This window comes from Martes martes (assembly GCF_963455335.1).
Source record: "Martes martes genome assembly, chromosome: 7".
Taxonomy (NCBI): domain Eukaryota; kingdom Metazoa; phylum Chordata; class Mammalia; order Carnivora; family Mustelidae; genus Martes; species Martes martes.
Window position 1 is genome coordinate 87,643,226 of NC_137894.1, and position 19,318 is coordinate 87,662,543.

General features: G+C 35.1%; 1 pseudogene across 1 annotated transcript; it reads right to left on the reverse strand.

Moving 5' to 3' along the window:
• Positions 1 to 974: 974 nt before the first annotated feature.
• On the reverse strand, positions 975 to 18,464 carry LOC308346699 (U1 small nuclear ribonucleoprotein C-like; annotated as a pseudogene). The gene is made up of 2 exons: positions 18,022 to 18,464; positions 975 to 1,202 (listed from the first exon to the last, which is right to left on the reverse strand). The product of its transcript is annotated as a U1 small nuclear ribonucleoprotein C-like (transcript).
• Positions 18,465 to 19,318: the final 854 nt, after the last annotated feature.

Genomic DNA, 19,318 nt, shown 5'->3' on the forward strand with positions numbered 1-19,318 from the left:
TTTACCAGATATTTTCTGTCTTTCTTAATGTGCAGTCACTCACAGGTTAGATTTGACTCCTAGCCAATGCCAAATGTATTCTAGATGCATATCTAAATTGTCAAATAGACAAGCAAACAGAATTCTAGAAGACAGGTAGAAGGATGTCCACTCACCTGAAAGATGCTAGAGTAATCTATCTCTCATTTTGTTGAAGAAAGTCCTGGTGGATGTCCCCCAAAGTGAACGATAGCACTTGGCATTCACTGAGCATAAGCATTCCTTGCACAATAAGTAGATTAGCCCCAAGCAGGTCCTATGAGATATTATAGTCACAGGGAAATGTCTGCCTTTCAAATTATCATGACTATCAGTGGAATGATACAAGGAACAATTTCATCTGAAATGAAAAACTAAATACACGATGGACTTGCCATCTTATTGGCAAGATATATTTTTAAAAATTTTAAAATTTTTTATTAACGTAAAATGTATTATTAGCCCCAGGGGTACAGATCTGTGAATCGCCAGGTTTATACTTCATAGCACTCACCATAGCACATACCTTCCCCAATGTCCATAACCCAACCACCCTCTCCCTATCCCCCACCCCCTGGCAACTTGGCAAGATTTTTTTAAACTCACACAACCATCTAGATACTCATTTGTTTTCTCAGAAGGTTACATAGTTGCTGTGAAAAACTATGAATGAGTAATCAAGTAGAGGTCATCTAAATTATTGAAGTAAAAAAAAATGTCGCACGTATAGTAAGGAATGTGTGTAGGTGAAAACTATGTTCATTGCATTTGGTCATGTATAATATCTGAGGTCTCTCCTCTTTGATGGTATCAGCTTCAACTGAAATAAAAATGTTCTGTGTCTCACACCATTCCCATATATCCCCACAGATTAACTAGCATTCTTTTTTTTTTTTTTTTGCTTCAAAGTAAATTAAATTAAGTCAAATTAAATTAAAATAAATTCTACCCAGGATTCATACTAGATAAGATCTCTCAGAAGGCCCATAGGCCACCATGTCCCCTGACTTGCAGTGAGGGGCCCTCTGCTGCTGGCCACCATGTGTAGACAGGAGCACAAGAGCATGCTTGCTGAGGGTGAGGTAGCCTTCCCTTTTATTCTTAGCTTCTTGACTGCACATCACATTTCCTAGACCCACAGTCCCAAGTTCACAGTCCCAAGACCAAGGGAGTTCTTTCAGGGACTAAAGCAGGAGTGAAAAAGAAGAGGGGTTACTAATATCCTTTTTCTTGAAGAAAAGGCCACTCCACTTCATGGTGAACTTGAGATTCCAGATTAAGACCCAGTCAGTGTTCTCTGATCTGCACATAGTCTTCTGTGATCTTGACAGGGTGCTCAGGTACTGCCAGCTCAGGATTCTTTGTAAGTTTTGTTGAGTCCTGTAATTTTTTTTTCTGTACCCCATTTCTTTGGTGCAGAAGACCAACCACCCTGACAAACTGTCATCCAATTCATCTTTATGCAGATAAAGAGAATTTTACCTTCAATTTCCAAAACAGGTGGCTGTTTTCTCTTTAAGAGCTCTAGAATGGAAATTTATGATTTTTTTCAGTAACAATTTCATCATTTAGTCACCTTTATGTCAGGTGTATATCTTTTATCTTTGCATCTAGCATTTAAAAAATCTATGTTATAGGTTAGACCGTTTTCTTTTAACTCTGAGCTTTATCTGTCTAGGAAATAGCAACAGACTCCCTTGAAATTACTCTTCAAGTACTTGCAGACATTTTTGTTTCCCTTCAGGTGAAATGCTTCTGTCGTGCAGACCATTTGTTGTGAAGAAACAATATGCTGTTTCAGTATATATTAAATAATTTATTCAAGTGATGCCTCTGGTTTTGAAAAAAAAATTTCCCTTTTAAAACCCAAATCTTTATTGTAATGTTTTTAATAGTTCTAATTTACAGTGGTATTGAGTTACCCTTGAACAGAACACAGAAAATGGGGTACATTTTAGCAATAACATTCAGAACTGAGAAAATGGAAGATAGAATATATTATAAACATTCCTAAATTGTATTTTTGAACTTTCAAGAAAAGAAGTCAGTATATCTTTTTTTTTTTTTTTTAAGATTTTATTTATTTATTTATTTGGCAGAGAGAGAGAGAGAGAGAAAGAGACTGTGAGAGAGGGAGAACAAGCAGGGGGAGTGAGAGAGGGAGAAGCACCCTTCCCACTGAGCAGGGAACCAGATGGAGGGCTGGATCCCAGGACCCTGGGATCATGACCTGAGCCAAAGGCAAACATTTAAAGACTGATCCATACAGGTGCCCCAGTACATCACTTTTTAAATCATGGGTGGGTGTGAGGTAGTGGTACAGTAATGATGATTTGTGTGAAATTTCAGACCTCTGTATTAGGATCTATTATATGTGATGATGTGGGATATCTAAGGACATGAAGAATCTATACATAAATATGTCCATGCCCTTCTACCTAATTAAAAAGTTGGTAGAGAGATTTGGGGGAGAATTATTTGAGTCTTAATATTGTACACATTTGGTGGTTTAGTTCTAGTCTTGTACTTTCTTTGAGGAGAATTAATCAAAGTCAGGTTTTAATTTATTAGTTCATGTTTCTCATATTTGAATAAGCCAAAAATGTACTTATACTCAGTATCTGGCCCTGTTGTCAATATCTGAACAATATTGTCAGTTTAGAAAATAATTACACAAAACAAATTTAAAGAAATCCACTATTAATAAAACATACAGAAATTATAGTATATCCTTTGTAAAAAATGACATTTAAAAAAGAGCATCTGTTAAAATACAGATACTCTAGAAGTACAGTTTCAAGTAAATAACTCCATACCTTACAACTGTTTAATTTCTAAGCCACTAGACATAAATTGGATACAAATTGAAATAACACAACTACCTAATATAAAAATTGTCAGATCTGGATGGTTTCTATACTGACAACAAAATAAATTTCTAAAAAAGAAACAGAAAATGTGATTCTTGCTCAGAATCACAGAGACAGCTGGTTATTTATACATGCAATACAATATATATGATGGTTTTAAATAACCTACCATTTCTGCTTAGAATTATAGTATGCTCTAATGCTTTTGTAGATCATGTACCTCAGTTTTTCAATGTAGAGTTGCCTCTGGGTAGTGCTGGGACTGCTCTGTTTTAACAAGGAGGAACAGAAAAACGTCAAGAACCATTCCCATTAGTATTTGGTCAGATCAATCAAAATGACATAAAATAGGGTTTATTAAAGTAGTCAGTATCTCTGGTTTATACTGTTCTATGAAAGGACATAACAAATGTTTTGACAGTGCTAGCTGGAAGAGTAATTGCAACCATTCTGCAATCAGATGTTGAGACTCACATGACATGATGTTAGAGAAAAATGTAAACAAATATTTTTTGAGCCCATGTTTATGAGCTTCTTAAGTCTGCTTATAGTGCTCAGGCCCATTGTATATACTTGGTCAAATTCATTTATTTTATGTATTCATTGATACTACCTCCTTTCGAAAAGACTTGAGGTTTGTATACTTGATACAAAGACAAAAACCGAAAAATATATCTAGTACTCTAGCCAGAACATCCTTTTGTTATTATTCATTCAGAGGTAGTACTTTGGCCCCATGTGCACTGATATAGGTGAAAAGGATTTTAGCTCTCCGTTCTATTAATATCAATGAGTTTTTTAATTCCTAATAGTCTACCTCCTTGACTTTCCTGTTAAATTTTATCAAGAAACAGAGACTGAGGAATCTCCAAAACAGAAACTGCAGATTCAAAAACTCTTTGATCTCTTCTAACAATTTGAATGAAAAAACATTCTTATAATTGCTTTTCCTCAAGGATAGGATACTCTATTTGAAACAAGCCAAGAAAAGTTGTAATACATGGAAACTTAGGAGGTGTTTGTGTAGAGAGTTAGGTTTGTGAGATCATATAATTTCAATTCCTCATTCTATAACCTCTCTTAGAGATGTTATTCTGATTAATGATATAGCTCATTTAAATTGTTCTCCATGTTACTTAGACTTTTTGGAAATTTGTCACTTTACTGTATACTAACATCAACTTCCTGAGGTCTAAGTTCTGCTTATGACTCTGACACTTTAGTGACCTCAAGTAAATCTTTTCATATTTAGTGGCCTGTGTTTCCATATAATTAATGAAGTATTAATTTGAGGCTATGTGTGTATGTCTTTGAAATTGGTTTTGCATGTAAAAATTACTAAGTGGAAATTAATTTCAGTTTAAGAAATCTTAAATTTTTTGAAGTTCTAAACAAAACTAATTCTTAAGCTTTAAGCTTAGACAAAATCTTTGTTCTCTTTCTAAAATGCAACATATTCTAGTAATCATTGCCAAAGGTCACTGAATAATATTTGGTCCCATCCCAAAACTTAATATTAAGTTCTTTAGAACTTTAAATAATTTATCATGCGTAAATATAGTATCTGGAATTTCTCTTAAATATCTCAATTTTCTGATTGACAATCTCTCTTAAAGCACTAAATCTTAAAAGTCTAATACATGAAACTTATGGTAAAATTCATTTAATAGTCTAACAGTTAAGATTGTTTAATTTTAACTTAAAATCAAGTTTGAAGTAATAATTTAATTATATATTTTAAATGGGTTATATTGAAGCTTTATTCTAACCAGTATTCTCTTAAATATTGTAAATATATGAAAATAAATATTCATGTTAACTGAAAGTATGAATATCATTGCTTTGATTTTATAAACATTTTTATGCTTAATTAGAAATCTTCCTTTGGATGCTTAACTGCTATACAAATATATGTTATTTCAATCAATTTGAGGAATACCTTCCATGTAATTGGGGTAGCCTCTCAATTTTCTGGAGATAATACAGAGATTTAAGGAAGACTGAATTCTTATCAAAGTTGCTCTATAACTGCCATTTGGGAGTAGCTACATATTTGCATTCAAGTTGCAAATTAATCATGTAATTTTTTCTTTACCCATAGATTCATAAATTGCTCTTGTGCTTTGGTCGTTTGCTTCTTTGACTCTTAAAATATGTAAATGCATTTTCTGGCTAACTATGTAGACATTTGCACTTGTTGTAATCTTGATTTTCTTATTTCTAGAATCACACTGATATTATAGATTTTATAATAATGATTAAATTTTAGACTTCTTTCATTGCTCCAGATGATTACTTAATTATAACTTTCAAGACCATTCATGACATGAAAGATCATTTAGCAACATTTTCAGTATTAAGATTCAACTTCCTTAAAAATCGATTGTGTTTGTACTATGCAAAAGAACATTTCCAGAAATTTAGAGCAATGAAGGTTCGTCATGTTCTGGTCTTTCAGAGAGGTGTTATGGAAAACTTTTAAAGACCTTGAACAAAGCCAAAAAAGTTAGAAGATCACTAGGTATCTTGTGGGAATAACTGTATAGAGAAAGATGAGAGATCATATTAATGAAGCATGTAGATACCTCTACTGAAAATAATTTCGAATACTCGGCAGAGAGTCTGAGTTCTGTTCTATATGCAGAAGGAATATAGCTCTGACAGTCATGGACTGGGTAGGCTTCTATATAACTAGAAGCTAAGAACTCAGGGGAAAGATAGCACTAAAAATATAAAATGAGGGAACGCTCATATAGGGCTTGCATCTAAGTAATAGAACTTGGTGTTTTTATAAGAAATAAAGTAGTAAAAGAGTAGAGAGATCTGATCATTAAGATTCAGTCAAGAATGAGCAGAACAAGGGACGCCTGGGTGGCTCAGTTGGTTAAGCCTCTGCCTTCGGCTCAGGTCATGATCCCAGCATCCTGGGATCGAGTCCCGCATCGGGCTCCTTGCTCGGCAGGGAGCCTGCTTCTCTCGCTGCCTCTGCCTGCCTCTCTGCCTGTTTGTGTGTACTCTCTCTCTCTCTCTCTCTCTCTCTGGCAAATAAATAAAATCTTAAAAAAAAATTAAAAAAAAGAATGAGCAGAACAGAAGGAGCTCGGACAAGGGTCTTCAAAATAGTAACCAGCTTTGAAGAAAGACAACCGTGTTTTGGAGAAGAGAAGAAAAATAGGAAGGGTGGGTAGCATGGGAGATATTTCATGCTGTTAGAGATGAGATAACACTTTTAGATAAGTAGGATCAGAACTCAACCTCATGGGTAGAAGAGAAAAGAAAAAAATAGAAGCTGTAAATATAAATGCAGTGTTCTGTCACAGTGAGTTTTGTGTTGAGGAAAATGAAAGGGATTGGATAGGAATTTGTGTGGGGGGGTGTCTGTATTTTGGGGGTAATGGAATGTGAGAATATTGGGAGATAAGACCCAAGAACCAAATAAAAAGGGAGTATTGAACACCAAGAAGGAAGAACTTATGAGCAAATCCAAAAGGAGGAATGCATGTCTAGACAGAGTATGTATTGGGGTGGGGATGGCAGAGTGATCTGAGAGAGGACATCCACTTCTCCTAAAGCCTGGAGGGAAAAGGATAAAGGGCAGATCCAGATTTTGAGGTGAAGTGAAAAATAAAAATTTAAGTTACTCATATAGTTGCACTCAATGCTATGAATGGTTAGGGAGAAGAAAGGCATAGGTGAGAATACGTTTCTTTTCTATGCTTCTAGGAATAACTGTGTTGTGTTTCAACATATTTGAGAGGAAAATGAAATCCAACAATGTATTTTATAATTGTTTATTGATGATTTTTATGGTACCTCTGGTTGGAAATAATTGGGCAGAAACATCCCAATGCTTATAATTAAATTCATTTTGATGTCTGAAATGTTGTTGTATCCATTTTGAACAATTTCTTTTGCAGTTTGAGATTTTACTATATGTTGGCAGAAATTGTTGAATTTGTTGAAATGCCTTTGAAGAAAGGTGTAATATTTATGTGTTAATCTCCGGAAGTCAGTTCACCATTAGCAAAATTGGCAAAGGTCACAAATAAGCTATCCACAAAGAATGAAATGCAAATGTCAGTAAATAAGTGAAAATTCAATCTCACTGGTAAGGAAAACAGAAAATAAATACATTTTTGACCTATTGGAGGAGATTAAAAAAAAAAAAAAGTGACACTGCTCAGTTTTTGTGAATACAGAGTACAAAATATTCCCCTGGGAATAAGAACACAGTTTGAACAGTGGGAACATTAACAAAGATCCAGGACCTTTTGTATATAAGCTTAGCTAACCTGAGTTTGAAAGTTTTAGTTGTCCTTTTTATCTTACCTGAAGTCAGAATAATATGGACAATAGAGATTCTGAGTAATGAGTAGCATTTTATAAATCTCCTAATAAAAATTTTAGGGGAATAATTTTCTCCATCACTAGATAGACAATGAGGGATATCTCAGACCTAAAACCCAAGGTGAATTATATGTGTGTGTGTGTGTGTGTGTGTGCGTGTGTATTGCCCATGCATGCACCTAGCTTTGATCAAATATGAAAATAGACATATAATCATCAAATGTATTTCTGTTCTATTAGTGGGGGGTAATTAAATCCATTTGAAGAAGTTTAAAAGGGCCTTTAGGCATGGGATCTGATTTCTGGATTCCATCATTCTTGATTAGGTAACAGGAATGCAGGCCATGCATTAGAAAAATCCTTGATTGTGGCTTTAAAATTTTCTCATGAATGCAGGATTTTAATCATTTTATTTATGCCATGACTGAACAGCTAAATTTGTGTGCTGTTGGACAAAAGGGGGACCTGAGAAAGGAAAATTTTGCTTTACTGTTGATAAGACTGGTGTGATACATATAGAAAAGGCCCATTGCAAAGTTAATAGGAAAACAATATTTCTCCCAAGAACATGCCACAGCTCTTAAGTCTCATAACTACTTCCTTCTTGGAATGACTATTGCTTTTTTAGTCACCGAGAAGTTAGTTCTCCAAAATCTTAGGCTGTTAGAAATTATATCAATATGAAAGAAGCACTGAACTCTAATCAGGGGCCTCTGTGTCACTTTGAAATAAACAGCTCTGACTCACAACCAGAAGGCAAAGCTTCAGGTACGGGGGTTTCTGAAGACAGCATTCTACATCTCTGTTATTGTAGTTTATAAGGAAGAGGACCATGGATCCACTTTCTTTGATAAGTTTCATATTTGGGGCTATTTTCCAATTTGCTTAAGTTGTTAAATTATTGGCATTAGGTTATATAATATTCCTTTGTTATTTTTTTAATGTCTGTAAGGTTTATGCTGATGTCCCATCTTTCTTAATTCATTGATTTTTAGGCTTTTCCTTATTGTTTTCTCCTTTCTTTTTGGGTTTAATTTGCTTTTCAGTTATTATTTTCTTAAGGTGGACACTTAGATTGTTGATTTACAAACTTTTTTTTTTTTTACTAAACATCAAATGTTACAAGTTTCACTCTAAAGATTACTTTAGCTATTTTCAAAAAATGTGCTTTTATACTTATTTTTTTGTGTGTTTTTATAGTTTATATGACTTTAATCCTCTTAAATTATATAACCTTGTGTTATGACTCAAAATGTGGTCGATCTTGATGATTGTTTACGTGCACTTGAAAGTTTATTGGCTCTGCTTGGTTAATGTGCTTCATTGGTGTTTTCTGTGTCAGAATAAGTTGATTAATAGTGCTATTTAGTTATTCCAATCCTTACTGATCTGTCTACTTCTGTCAACTAGAGAGTAGTGTTGAAATCTTTAACTGTAATTCTAAATTTTTCTCCATTAAGGTCTATCCACTTTTGCTTCATCTATTTTGAATTTCTGATATTGGCTACATACACATTTAATATTCTTATGTCTTCTTGATGCATTGACTTTGTGATTATTAACTAATTTCCCTGGTAATATTCTTTGCTCCCAGATCTATTATATCTGACAGTAAAATAGTCATTCCAGCTTGCTTTTATTTAGTTGTAGTATAGTACATCTTTTTCCATTATTTTAATTTTTTTCTCTCTTTGACTTCATAATTAATGCGAGTTATTTGTATGTTGCATTTAGTTGGGTTTTGCTTTTTATCATTTGACAATCACTGTCAGTTTTGGGGATGTTTAGTTCATTTACACTTAACATAATTATTGATGTGATTGGGTCCTGCCTTCTCTTTGATCAATATTATTTAATGGTATTTTTTTTCTCTGTTATTGAACAACTCTTTTGGGGGGGAGTTCTAGAGTTTTTATTATTAATTTTAACTTACTATAGTCTACTTTGAGATAATATAATATGTCTTTGTATATTATACAAATACAGATACAGATACAGATACAGATACAGAGATATATATATATCTCTGAAGATCTCCAGAGCTCCCTCTGCATGGTTCCCTATTCTTTGGTGCTCTGCACCATATTTTCTAAGTAGTTCATCCTCTCAAAATCTGATCTTTGTCCCCTCAGCTCAGTGAGACCACCAGGCTTTATGTGGGTTCCTCTTCCCTTTGTTGAGTCTTTGAACAATAAACTGGTATAATTTTAGGGCTCATTTTATTAATTTTCCTTCTCATAGAGAGTAGTCCTTAACTGGTTATTGCCTAATATTTGAAAATCGTTGTTTTATATATTTAGTCCAGTTTTCTAGTTGTCTAAGGTAGGAGTAGAAATTTAATTTCTGTCCCTCCAACTTGACTGGAAGCAAACATCCTCCAAATCCATTTAAATCCTGCTATTAACTTTCACTTTTCTTTAATCCTTCTTGTGTCATCATTCTCCATTTGAATTTTCTATGATCTGTAATTCACAGTCTGTTCAGTCCTTAGGGTTTGTTCTTATTTAATTAATGCCAAGTCTTTTTGCTTTCTAGGATCTAGGATGTACATCCAGCTTTCAACAAGATCATGGTATCATGGGTGAAGGATTATTAATTAAAAAAAAAAAAGTCTGAACAACTCAAGTGAAAACACTTAGATTATATCAGAGACTCTGTCAAGCACTGACACCATAATTCTGTATAAGTTCTTACTGAGGTTAAGCGCATTTAATAAATCAAAGGATATTTTTTCCTGCCCAAAATGTTTAAAAGAAAAGCAAAATCTCTGCTTTTAATATTCATATCTTGCTTAGTATTTTGTGCCATTCCTGATGCACAGTGTTGACCTTTTTAAAATAATCAAGCATCAATTCACATTTTGTCAGTGGTTCTTATTCTGTCCATGGTCCATTACAGTTGGGGGCTACTTGAAGCCTTGCAAATTGATGGGACATTTTGTGTATATATATATATATGTATGTACATTGGTTCTATACTTTTCTGTAATGGTATAGGGCCCAGTGATACAAAAAAGTTTAATTGTAAGTGAGATTGTAACCTAAGCTATTACTTATGTATATATTTTTGATGTGAAGGAATCACTAAAAAATGAATGAAATTATTGATTTTACTTTAACATTTGTTTTGTCGCTTGATGTTCTTATGTTTTCTGTATATTTAGAGTTTATAACTACAAAGAAGTGATATGCAGCTTTCAGGGCCTGTTACTCTGTCTTCAAGGATGAAGAGAACAATTTTTTTAAAACTTCCATTAGTTATATAATCTGTACTATTATTTTGAAGAATGGTTGGGAGTAATGACTGGTAAGAGATAACTGGGAATTGTATTTCCCACTGGAGTTTCTAAGGCTCGTCAAAAGTTTCTGTTATTTCTCTGAAATCTTACTATTATGCAGGGGGAGGTAACTAGAAATAAAAAGTCTTTACCCTGCAATATACCTTTTCTCTAGGAATGATGATATGGTGGTGATGTTTGTTAATGTGCAGAGTATATTGACTCAAAGGAAATAATTTGTGAACTGCAAAATGGTACAGTAAAGAACATTAAATCTATTTTTGACAGTGTTTCATAGAACATATCTTTGTATTAAAATACATCTTTAAAGCTTTTTTCCTTTCAAATTGGCACAAAGGAGTTAGCCTTTTTTCCATATTGCCACAGTGAAAATATGAATATTTGTTATACTTCTATACATTTATTGAGGCGTAACTTAATTTACATACCATAAAACTCATGCATTTTAATAATATGATTTTAAGTAACTTTATAGGGTTATACAACCATCAATACATTCTAGTTTTAGAACATTTTCTGTACCCTAAAATTTTCTCATGCCAATTTTCAGTTAACTGTGCTCCCATTCCCCACTTTGGTAAACCCTTACCTGCTTTCTATCTCTAGATTTTCCTTTTTGGAAACTTCATAAAGATGGAACCATAAAATACGTAATCCTATGCATTTGAATTCTTTAATATAGTGTTTTTGAAGTTCATCCACATGGTAGCATGATCAGTAGTGTGGTTTTTTTTTTTTTTCTGACCCTAGGGTAAATTTTAAATCAAGATAGAGGTAATAATTACCACTAGCAGGATATTTTTGTCAGTTTATTTTCAAAACATTGCATATGCATTACATTAGGATTTATTTTTTATGAACACATGTTTTAGAAAATATTTTGAGGGGGGGCACCTGGGTGGCTCAGTGGGTTAGAGCCTCTGCCTTCGGCTCAGGTCATGATCCCAGGGTCCTGGAATCAAGCCCCGCATCGGGCTCTCTGCTCAGTGGGGAGCCTGCTTTCCCCTCTCTCTCTGCCTCCCTCTCTGCCTACTTGTGATCCCTGTCTGTCAAATAAATAAATAAAATATTAAAAAAAAAAAGAAAATATTTTGAGGGGATTTTGAAATATAACTGAGTCATGTTTAATAAAGAGAATTATAGGTAACATATTTATGGCATACTCACTCTGCTATAAAAATGGGTTTAGTTAGATATTGAAGGCACACCTACTTCCCTGAAGCTATCTCTATGGTAAAACACATGTGCTAATTCTCATGCACACCATTTCATATTCATTTATGTATTGCTGTGTGACAAAACACTCTGTGTTAGTAGATCAAAGCAGGGTTACAGATTATTAGCCGATGGGCCAGATCTGATCTGTAGCCTGTTTTCCTATGATTTATGAGCTAAGAATCACCTTTACATTTTAAAATAATTTTAAAAAAACCCAAAAACGAAGAATATGTAACAGAGACCGTATGTAGCTTGCAAAGACTAAAATATGGCCCTTTACAGAGAAAAAAAAAGTTTTTTTCCCTGGTTTTAAAAAAACTACTCTTACCTCTAAAGATTCTGTGGGTTGACTCATTCCAGATAGATGGTTCTTGCTTTGAATCTTTCATGTCGTGGTAGGCAGTTCTTGACAGGGGCTACAACCGTTGAGTTTGACGGATTGTTCCTTCACATGGCTGTCAGATGGTGTTTGCTGTGGCCCGGAAACTCAGCTGGAAATATTTACGGGAAATCTATGCTTGGCCTTTCCATGTGGCTTGTACTTCATACAGCATGGTATCTGGAGCATCCCAGTGGTAAACATTCTAAGCAATCTATGCAGAAGCTGTAAGGATTTTTGGAAGGTCATGGAGTTTAATTCTTCTGCAATCTGCTGAATATACAGCCTCAGCTGAGATCCAATGTGAGTGGGGTCCCGCACTTTGGGGAGTGAATACTAGGAGGTGTGGTTCACTGCAGGGGGGAGAGGAGGGTGGTCTTTGCAGACTAACTTCCACAGCCTTCTTTCTGGATTCTAATAACTCCTTTCCCTCCCAAGTGCAAAATATACTCAGTCCCTCCCAAGACTCCAGAAGTTTTATCTCATTATATTAGCACAGTCAGGTTTAAAGCCTAGCATTTCATTATCTAAATCAGGTCCAGGTGTGAATGAGACTCCTCAAATAATGTGCTTCTTAATCTGAAAATCTGCACATCAAAGAGACAATTTACCTGCCTCCCACACGTTCAGCATAGACTGGAGGACATGATTAATACTATAGACATATCCATCTAAAACAGGAAATAGAACCACATAAAAGTCATTGTTCTATAGCAATGTGAAATCCAGCTGGGCTCAGGTGATAATTCATCCCTCTTTGGTTGCAGGAAACATGTGCTGATTAAGGTCCAATTTTGCCCCCTGGGGTTGTTGACTTCTGGTTTCGGCTCTATCCTCCCTCCTGGGCAAACTGAGTCATTCCTTCTTTTCCATAAGAAATGGCCAAGCTCTCAGCTGAGTAAATTTTATAGCCTTCTTCCTGCTCATAGAAATTTGATGCCTGAGATACTTTTTCATTGTAGCTATCTCTTTCAGTACAAATTGGTACAATTATTTTAAAAATTTATTCATATTTATGTATGAAGGTGTAAGTCTGTTCCATTGCCTATTGTGGGCCCACACCCACATTTTTTCTTTTTTCTGCGAGGATCCCTTCTCTAGCTCACAGCTGTAAAGAATCCTTGTCTAGTAAAGAGTATCTAAAAGGCAAGTCCCTTAGATTCATAGCAGACCTTTTTTCTAGGCAAGAAAATCTAAGGAGCATACCCTTAAGATTTTTGGAAAACATTTTATCTAGCTAAGAAGGTATAGAAGGCATGCTCTTATTATTCTTAGAAGTCATTTTTTTTCCTAGTGGAGAAGGTCTACAAGGAACTGCTTTAAATCTTTCTGAAGCCTTAACAAAGGGTTTTACAGATGCTCTCTCAATCTGAAATTTATCCTGAGGCCACATTTTACAAAAAGTGCCCTGATTTGATCTTTGTCCAGATGCCATCTCTTACTTGAGAAAGTTGTGCTGTCTGGAAAGACTAGGTGTGAGAAACAATTCTATATTTTAAACAAGCAAGTCCTTGTTTTTTTTATATTTCCTTTAAGTTCTGATAAAAAAAAATTAACAGTCTTTTCTGTAGCTGTACTTTCTCTATATTTTTTTCATATCCAGCTAAAATAAAATAAACCAGTTGGCATTTTTCATATTCTTCCAGGAAAAAAAAAAATCCCGAGTTGTTTCAATATCTCATTAAGCAATTTTTGATACCCAAACAGTAATGCATCATGGGGAAAATGATCAGAACAGTGTATCCAGAATTCTGGCAAAATGGAGTGTGTTATCTGCAAATTTTAAAACCAACTGTAATGATCTGAAAGTCATTCTTTGTATTATCACCATTGAATAGCAATTCTAAATATCACTGGGAAAATTCTTTGCTGGGGAAGGCCACTCCATTACTCTCTCTTGTGGTTATGTTGGCATATATCACTTTCATGGTTATGTTAGGTTATATGGCAAGAGGGGTTTTGTAGATGTAATTAAGGTTCCTAATCGATTGAGTTTAATCAGAAGTAATACCCTGGTTATCCTGGTTGGGCCTGACCTAATCAGATGAGCTCCTTCCTAACAGGGAATCTAGAGGTTAGAGACAGAAGGCAGAGATATTCAGTCCTGCTCACCTTGAAAACACACACATTCAGGTCATGAAGTGCCTATGAGGGCCATGGGACTTCAGCCTGGGGAGACCCTGACAGAGAACTAAACATACAAATATTGTGAAATAATATATAGATATTATTTCAAGCCATTACATTTATGGTAATTTGTGATAAATCAATAGAATATTAATCCATTTGGTTTATTTATTTATTTATTTATTTAACATATCGTTTTATTTGTTTGTTTGTTTATTTATCTATATTCCATGATACATTGTTTGCATATAACACCCAGTGCTCCATGAAATATGTGCCCTTCTTATTACACCCATCACCGGGCTTACCTATCCCTCCACCCCACCTCCCATCTAAAACCCTCATTTTGATTCCCAGAGTCAGGCTCTGGGAATCTATTTGGTTTAAATTTTGTTACGTTGTGGTTTTCTCTAGGATAATCATTAGGAATGTTGAATGATGTTAAGTCATAAAATTCATTGCACTGTAACATAATTACCAACTATTTAAGTGTTACATTTCTAAAGTGGAACAAAAATGCTTTGGGACATAAATATAACATCTTTTGGAAATATGATGATGAGGGGTGCCTGGGTAGCTCAGTGGGTTAATGCCTCTGCCTTCGGCTCAGGTCATGATCCCAGGGTCCTGGGATCGAGCCCTACATCGGGCTCTCTGCTCAGCAGGGAGCCTGCTTCCCTTCCTCTCTCTCTGCCTGCCTCTCTGTCTACTTGTGATCTCTGTCTGCCAAATAAATAAATAAAATCTTTAAAAAAATTTAAAAAAAAAGAAATATGACAGTGAGGCAATTACTTATCCCTGAACATTTTGAAGCAAACTGTATCATGTTGACATTTGAACTAGGCCTTTAAGGATGAGTAACAGCTAGACTGGCTGACAAGAGGAGGAAAGGATATTTGTAGAATGAACAGCATAAGTTGCCCCTCTGAGTGGAAGTCAAATGCTTGGGATTATGGAAATAAACAGATTGAGCATTACGGTGACTTTAATGTATAGTTAAGTTTACTGCCAAGAATCTAATTTTAACAGATACAATATTTTGTTTGAATTTATGGATAAAAACAATGTTTTAGAAATATGGATACCTACAGAAGAAAAGGGCTGGAAAAAAGTAGAATCTGCTGTGTTTCTGGACTTTATTGACTAATATCACCTAAAGTATCAAGGTGGGACAGGTCAAAGGATCTGGAACCAAAAGTAATACACATGTACTATGTATAGTACTATGTCCTATGTCCTATGTACAATCTATGGTGATTGTCTTCATACAAATAATAATCTATCCAGCTTTAAAGGACTGCATGTTTTATATATATACATAGGCTAAAATAAAACATTTTATAAGAAATCATGAGATTTGTGGTGTATATTGAGATGCTGCTTTGTTTAAAATATTGTCAGTTTTCACTATATATACCCTATTTAAACATATAACCCATAATAAAATTATTTCACATTTGAAAATCTCATATCAATTATAAAGAAATGCATTATTTAATCATAATGCATAAGAAAACCAATTCAGATTAAACAAGAACTTTAAAATACTTCCATCTCTTATTTCATTGTGTATCACTTTTTTTTTTTTAAGTTTTTATTTATTTAGTTGACAGACAGAGATCACAAGTAGGCAGAGAGAGAGAGGAAGAAGCAGGCTCCCCGCCAAGCCCGATGCGGGACTCGATCCCAGGACCTTGGGATCATGACCTGAGCCAAAGGCAGAGGCTTTAACCCACTGAGCCACCCAGGCGCCTGATTGTGTATCACTTTTATGTGAAATCAGTTACAAAGCAAAAAATGCAGTGACAAAAATGTAACAAATTCTGGACATGCAACAACAATATTGAGATACTAAGCTAAAAGTAACAGGTTATTGTATTCTTTCCTCTAATTTAACAGTGCTGCAGAGATGAGCCAGGCACTTGTGCAATCAGCATGAGGAAACTGTGAGTTATAAATAGTTCAACTTCAAGATTAAATTTTGATAGTGAAGCTACATAGTGGCGCTTATATGACAGGGCCCACATTTTTTGTCTCTTCATCCCCTTATCTCGATTTTAAATTTGACTGCTTTTTTCTTGAACTATGATGGCTTCTTTTTTCTGAGGTGAGGAAATTGAGGCTCAGAGAGAACATTATGGAATCACTGACTCCTATTTAGAATGGAACACAGAGGTCTGTAAGTCACAAGAATACTGGTGTGATATCCTGGTAATGCTGAAGATGTGATTACCTCTTAGAGGCTAAGATATCTTTAGTCTTGATATCTAGAAAGTATTCTCATCTTGAATCAAAAAACACTTGGAGGCACAATCATTAAGTCTAATGCATAAGGCAGCATAAGTCTAATGCATAAGGCAGCCTGTCAAATATGTAAAAATTGCTCTTATCATTACAGTCCACTATCCACTAGGCTAATTCTTCAGGTAGGCCAATGGGTGAGTAGGGGTTAAAATTCATGTCTCATTCTTCCCATATTTTATTTTTTACCCCCACTCCCATGCTGTCTGGAGGGCAACCCAGGATGTGTAACTAGGAAAAGGCAAGTTGTCACTGCCTTCCGTGAAAATCTTACCATACGTTTTTACCAATATTTTTATATAGTTGAATTTTCAAAAAAATATAATATAAATGTTTACACCCAGAAAATATAATAGAAATTATGTGATATTAGAAGTTATGTTAGCTTATGTAATTTCCAAAAGGTTAGAATGAAGAACTTTATAACTTATGGAAAGCATCAAAGGTAGTTTAGCCAGCTTTCTAAGACTATTGGGTGTACCCCTTCTAGGGAAGAATGAAGGAATATATTGCATTTAAACCTGCTTCCTTTCTGATCAACTATAACAGTCATGCCATAAATACAGATTGGCCCATGCATTTTTTTTTCACTTTATTGTAATGGTCACTTAGGAAATAATTTAAAGCTACTAGATAGGAAAATATCATGACTATACTTTTCTAAACTGTCCAGGGTATATAATAATACTTGCAAAGGCATTTTTAGCCAGAACATTATGACAGTCTTAACAGTTGACAGATGTGATTTGCTCCTATCTTGTCATGGTTATTTTGAATGGGGAAAGATGTGCCAGTAGAGGAGAAGGTCTGCCAGCTAATTAGCACTTTAGATGTCTTATCCACCTTGCTGGCTTCCTGCAAATGGTATGGTTCTGTATACTCAGGTTTATTTGTCATGAAAAAATGGTGGTGCCTTTTACATTTGAACTGGTATATGTAAAAATATATATTACCATGTGCTATGGTTTGAATGTATGTATTCCCCTTCCCCCATACTCGTGTGTTGACAATCTAATGCCCAATATAATGTTATTAGGAGGTGTGGACCCTTTGGGAAGTGTTTAGGTCAGGAGAACCGAGCCCACATGAATGTTACTATGCCTTTGTAAAAAAGGCCCCAGAGAGCTAGCTTGCCACATTTGCCTAAAATACAATGACAAATCTCTGACTGGAAGAAGGCCCTCACCTGACACTGACCATGCTGGCACCTTGATTTCAGACTGTGCCAGCCTCCAGGACTGTAAGAAGTATATTTCCGTGTGTGTGTGTGTGTGTTTTAACTAAAACAGTTGACAATTTTATTTTCACATTTCACAAGACAAATGAAAATTGCTTTTAAAAATTTTTTTAATTGTACTACTCCCCTGCCAAAACTATTCTGTCTTTGATAGGAAAGAGGAAAAAGTCTTCCTTGTCCTGCTGTTAAATAACAGCTCCTCATCTGTCTGATCTTGAGTCATTACTTGCCATGTGGGTACCGTCATGGGATGGGCAAGAGATCTCATCATTGGGGATCCTGGCAATGCTGGCATGTAGCTTCCCATAGGCAGACTCATTCCAGGAGCAGGTCCCACTGGCATCATCCCAGAAGGAGGAGGGCCCATCACTGGCATCATGGGAGGGCCCTCCATATGGGGTACTGGCATTGTACGAGGGTGAGGTGGATCCAGGAGACTGGGGGGGGGGGTAGTGGGATCCTTGCCCATGCAGGAGTAGGAGGTATCTTTCTTCATTGAAATATAGCAGCTGTTTTGTTGTTCAGGCTCTGGGCTTGTTCTTCCATCCATTTCTAAGAGTAGTCTTTCACATTCTCTTTGTGTTTCCTACTGATGTCATGTTTTTCCTTCACAGACGGGCAGTCCTGGGTGAGATTTGTGTTGTAGTGGTCACAATAAAACATAGGCATGTTGCTCTCAAGTTTCTGTTTTTTATATGCTACACAGTCTGTGGTATTTTATAGCCCACATGAACTAAGACACAGCGCAAAAGAAACTGTAAATTATGTTCAAGGTAGATTTATATTTCTTTAATTTGTATTTCATTAATTTTAACATATTTCATATTCCTCTCTACACCCCAAAGTCCAATGTAAATACCACAAAGTATGGTATGTCTGACTATCAGAAAGGATCAATTTAAGCCTAGAGAATAAATAATACATTCCCATAATTATATGCTATTTTAACCATTTTCAATAAAGAAAAGGAAAATGCCTCATTATTGCACCATATAACATAATAAGGGCATTGTAGAAATAATGTTTCTAAGTAATTTTATGTGGAATACTGAAATGGGTTTCTAGTAAATCAACAGTTCAATTTTTAGAAGTATATAATTTTGCTATGTTCTTGTCAGGGAAGAAATTGTAAGGAATTATGAAAAAAAGATCACTTCTAGCTCCATATGTCTAGGTTTCCAGAATTTTATTCTAAACGCTATAAGCAAAAATAAAAACATCTGAACCAGGACCGTGAACCGAAAATTCTTGTGAATGTTTAGTTTTCAAAATAAGCAGTCTTAATCTGGGAATATTGGTCTTCTAGAGTTATCTGACAAATTTAAACTAGACAAATGTGGAAAGCTGTGGACTTGGGAGATGAGATACACAAAAACCAAAATAATAGAAAAAATCTTTAGTGAGTTTATGCAGCTCAGTAGTCATTTCCCCCTTTCATCTCTTCTTTATTGCTCAGCTGGTTGCACAGAGTAGCAGTTACAGAGATTGCCTTCCTCCTCTATCTCTTCTTGTGGTTGACTCAT